Source organism: Sinocyclocheilus anshuiensis, unplaced genomic scaffold (genome assembly GCF_001515605.1).
Source record: "Sinocyclocheilus anshuiensis isolate Anshui unplaced genomic scaffold, SAMN03320099.WGS_v1.1 scaffold684, whole genome shotgun sequence".
Classification (NCBI taxonomy): domain Eukaryota; kingdom Metazoa; phylum Chordata; class Actinopteri; order Cypriniformes; family Cyprinidae; genus Sinocyclocheilus; species Sinocyclocheilus anshuiensis.
The window spans coordinates 149,197-154,426 of record NW_015554107.1 but is presented as its reverse complement, the minus strand read 5'-3'; the positions used below and the strand labels follow the sequence as shown (position 1 = coordinate 154,426).

Below are 5,230 nucleotides of genomic sequence, written 5' to 3'. Positions count from 1 at the left end.
CCCTACTGGGCACCGTCGGCCTCTGCCACCATGCCTCAGCGCTCAAGGCTGCTAGCGCACGCGCCGCTGTGTGAGCACGAACACCGCGTTGCTGTCTGTCTGTGCATCTCTCTGTCTTCTTGAGGCAAGTGTGCTTGTCAAAAGGCAAAGTTATTCAGAAGATGACACTGTGCGTCGCTTGTTGTTGTTTGTCATGTGCCCTACACTTTAGACACTGAAGGAGAAAGGAATGGAGAGTGTTGCTGATGCCAGTGTGTGCCCAGACACCTGCTAGGCGCCTGTTTTCATGTGTTTGTGTCAATGTCAGCTCAGGACTCCAGGTCTCTGACACAGGTTACCGGCCCAGCAGGACAAGCGCCTCTTCTTGCTCGATCTCTCGCCCGACTGGGAATCACCTGCCCTTGCCAGCCAAATCACTGACGTATTAAAACCCTCCAACAGTCTGCCTGTCCATATGTCCACTGTCCACATTAACTCAAACATTCAGTCTAAAAGCACCAGAATAAGTTACTTCAGGCATCGTTTGGATATTTGAACTGAATTGACTCAACACTAAAATGACTTGATCTGAATACTGACCGGATTGTTGAATTAGTCTAATATTTGAGGTTGATTCTGTTACTTTCTTGTTTATAACTCTGAAGCTGCTCTTTAACAATCTGTATGTCACAGGTATTTTGTGTTCTGCGTTCCATTGAATTTAGGACTAATGTTTTGAAGATTTCATGAACTTTTAGTTTGAATTTTTTCTCTTCCTGGGTATTATTTCTGTTCATTTGTCCCCTTGGTTATTCATGATGTTCACTTGTTCCTTGTTTAGTTTGTCATTTAGTCTGTATAGCCCTCTGTTTCAGTGTTATTTGTCCATTCCCATCCATATAAAGTTTGTAAAGCTGTTCTCCTGTGCACCCATGTTGTTGTTGTTTTTTTCACTTTAGAAAATAAAAATTCTGTCAACATTTAGTCACCTTCCACTTTTTTCCTTCAGCTGTTGAACACAAAAGAAGATATTTTGAAGAATGTTGGTAACCAAACAGTTGATAGTAGCCATTGACTTCCATAGTAGTTTTCTCCATACTATAGAAGTCAATGGCTACCGTCAATTCTTTGACTACCAACATTCTTCAAAATATCTTCTTTTGTGTTCAACAGCTGAAAGAAACTCATATTGGTTTGGAAGAAGTGGAGGGTGAGTAAATTGAAGAAGATAAACACAAAAGAAGACATTTTGAAGAACGTTGGTAACCAAACAGTTACAGTTTTTTACGATTGCTTACACACTAAAATTCAAAATATTGTTTTTATAAAGTTGTGTATAGTTTTGACAAAAGTGTTCCATTTTGCAAATGATCTGAAGTGTTGTGCTACTTTGGTGTAGGGTTGTGTTAATCGGGTGTAGTGTTTTGACAAACCGGGCCCTGTTTTCAAAATTGTGCTTAAGCAATCGTAAAAAACTGTAATAGTAGCCATTGACTTCCATAGTATTTTTCTTCATACTATAGAAGTCAATGGATATCGTCAACTGTTTGCCTACCAAAATCCTTCACAATATCTTCTTTTGTGTTTAACAGCTAAAGGAAACTCATACGGGAAGTTGTGGGGAAATCGATGGGGAAGTTGTGGCCTAATGGTTAGAGAGTCGGACTCGTAACCCAAAGGTTGCGGGTTCAAGTCTCGTACCGGCAGGGATTGTAGGTGAGGGGAGTGAATGTACTCCCCTCCTCTTCCACCTTCAATACCATGACTGAGGTGCCCTTGAGCAAGGCACCGAACCCCCAACTGCTCCCCGGGTGCTGCAGCGTAAATGGCTGCCCACTGCTCCAGGTGTGTGTTCACGGTGTGTGTGTGTGTGTGTGTTCACTGCTGTGTGTGTGCACTTTGGATGGGATAAATGCACAGCACTAATTCTACATGACACTAATGACCACATGACATGTCACTTCACTGCAGGTTTGGTACAACTTCAGGATGAGTAAAAGATGACAGAATTTTCATTTTGGGTGGTCCCTTTAATAAATATAACACTTGCGAACAGATCCTTCCCTCATCTCTCCTTGGCTGCACATGAAACTGTAGTGTATAAATCACTATTTAAATAAAGGTGACTAGACCTGACTATTTGCAGGGTTGCAAATGTCTGAATGTCCGATACTTGCATGAGTATCAACGCACATTACTCTCTCATAGTTCAGCCTTTGTTCTAGGCTTTCCAAAAAATACTTTTGCTATCACTCACTTTCTCTTTATTTCTTCTCTCTCAACTTCTTATATTCATTCCAACTCTCACTGTCCATACATACAGTGGCTCGCAGCTCCACCTCTCTCTCTCTCTCTCTCTCTCTCTCGCTCTTTCTGTCTCTGTCCCCTCCCTATCTGCCGGACTCAGCAGCAGCTCCTATAATCTCTTGCGCTCCGGCGGTGCAGCACACGCTGGCCCCTCATGGGCCTACAGATGCCCTCTGTCCATGGGAGCACTTCCTGCGCAGGTGTGCAACGGGGCAGGGGCGGCACTAGACAACATGCATCCGTGCCAGTCTGAGCATCCCCATTCGTCACCCAAAGCCACCCAAACAGCACTGGTCCAGATGCCGTTTCGGATGCGTCTCATCCTGAAGCACGTATCTGACTCGATCGAATTTTGATAGTTGTACTTTTTCTCGTGGCTGGCATCTCTTAATCAATGTTAATTGGCTCCAATTAACATATGTTAATTAATGATATTTACCTCAAATTAAAGGTATGAATGGTCCCAGAGGGTTTCCTGTTCATCCAATTAGAACCAATTAGCTGCAATTAACACGTGTAAATGAGATGCTATTGAGTCCAAAACAAACAGTGTGTAGCCTGCGCGATTCCCATGCAGTTTAACCTGAGCTGTGTGTGTGTGAGTATCTCATCACAGACACACACACACAAACTCTGTTGAACACACACATATACAAGCTCTGTGGGGCAATTTGGCAGGTCCATGGCCAGGATTTCAAGCTTAGCCATCTGACACTTCTAAGCAGACTGCATTTATAAGCATGTCATGCGAGGTGGTGTTATTTAAAATACTGTTATCAAAAGAATAGTTCACCCAAAAGTGAAAAAATACTGAAAATTAACCCTCAGGTCATCCGGGATGTAAGTGAGTTGGAATAGATTTACAGAAATTTAATAATCCATCAATGAATGACTTGTGAAATGAAAAGCTGTGTGTTTGTAAGAAACAAATCCATCATTAAGGGATTTTAACTTTAAACCTTCGCTTCTGGCCAAAATACGAGTCCATAATCCATTCCCTGTTGTCCTCTCACATCAAAATCAACTGACATTTTTGTTTAGAACTGTTTTGTTTTATAAACAGTGCTTGATCTGTGCACATTTCTCTCCTGATTCAGACGAGATGATATTTTCACTGTAGAAAGCAATATTTCAGATAGAGGACTCATATTTTGGTCAGAAGCAACAGTCTTAAATTAAAAACGCTTCACAGGATATTAATTGTTGGACTGGAGTCATTTCGATTACTTATGTATTATTGTGTATTATTGTGAAGTTTTTATCAGCTGTTTAAACTCTCATTCTGACGGCACCCATTCACTGCAGAGGATCCATTGGTATATATAAGATGATCATTCAAAATCGGGAGCTTTTGTTAATATAAGAATTTTTTTGTGTGTGTAAAAAGAGCTTGTTTATAGACAGCTATTGATTCAACAAGAGAAAATAGTGTGAAATACATTAGGATTTTAATGCGGTGTAAACAGGCAGCAATAGCCAAATGAACATAATACAGAGCAGCAGTAATGTAAAAAAAAAAAACTTATTTTATGGCAAAATAAATGTGCCGTGGGTATTCCAGACTGGTCTCTTTTAGCCAGCTATACCATTTACTTTAGAAAATTACATATTTTCCAAAACCAAACACTGAATTCTTTACCTGGGTATTAAGACTCAAGGGAAGCCATTTTTCATGCCTCTTTTCAGTTCATTATACCAGCAGCAGAACCAAGGTAGCAATAACCATGCAAAGTTGACATCAATAACTTCCATACACCCTCTATCTGAATAGATGCAGATTATTTCACGTTGGGCTTGAATAAGCGTGCGAGCCTTTTGAAATCGACATCGAGAGCAGACTCTAATCTGAGTTTGCAGTTTATGGAGAGTGTTGACAGCAATCTCCCCCAGCGCGGTGTGGTTGTGTTGCATTAGTCTCCAGGTTTTACAGTGGAAATGGAGAACGCCTCCGATACTTACCATTGTAACAATCGGGGGTTTCTGAGCTTTGCGATGGTGGGGAAGAAGCCGCTTTGTTCGGTGATAAGAGCGGAGGGGAAATATGAGCAGAAAAGGCGATCCAAAGGGCTGAACAAATCTGGGAGCAGTATTATGGGATGGTAAACACGTCTGCAGCTAAGAGGGAGCGGATTTGCTGTTTCTTATTTTGGGGACGTGCTGTATTTGGAGAGGAGCACAAAAGGTGGAAGGGCATCAAGGGTGGGAGGGATCAGGGGGTGTGTCTTGTTGGAAAACGTGCAAAAAAACCAAAGGGGTAAAGCAAGAATCAAAGGACAAGAGAGGAAAATGTCCCACTGTAATACTTAACTTACGCACATGCAAATAAAACAGCTTATCGGTGTTCCCCATATCTTTACACTGTCCTCATGACTTTTCCCATTTAATTCTCTGTTCTACTGGCAGTGTTCATGCACAGGACCGGTGTCTGGTGTGGATTGATATAACTCATTTTGCATTGGAATTCATAGAAATAATTTGCCATTTTTAAAGATTTTTATTATATAAAGCCTTAAGCGAAGGCCTGTTCACACCAAGAACAATAACTATAAAGATAACTATAACGACGACTAGTTTGACATCCATAACAATGCACAATCGTGTTATATGTATTATAAGTACACACTGCAGTTGTCAATTGTCGCTTTAAATGTTCAAGAAAGCAGGTTGGATTCTGACTGTCAAAATTTTTAACATTATCAGCTGGGGGAAAAAATCTGAAAGTGTTTCCAGTGATATTGTTCCTCTGTGCTGTTATAGTTGTGGTGCTATTTTTTGTACATTTAGATACATTTTTAAAAGTATATATTTATCATTATCATTATCGTCCTTAGAGTGAATGAGCCTTTAATGCCAATTTGAATGTACTAAAAATAAAATGGTTTAAAAAAAAAATTGTACTAAAAATAAATGTTAATTTTTTTGGTGTGTGTGTGTGTGTGTGTGT

General features: G+C 40.5%; 1 long non-coding RNA gene across 1 annotated transcript; it reads left to right on the top strand.

Annotated features, from left to right (window-relative positions):
* Nucleotides 1-1,294: 1,294 nt before the first annotated feature.
* LOC107669727 (uncharacterized) lies at nt 1,295-2,915 on the top strand. The gene is made up of 3 exons (XR_001632025.1): nt 1,295-1,462; nt 2,616-2,618; nt 2,903-2,915. It is a non-coding gene; the product is annotated as an uncharacterized LOC107669727 (long non-coding RNA).
* The last annotated feature ends 2,315 nt before the right edge of the window (nt 2,916-5,230 follow it).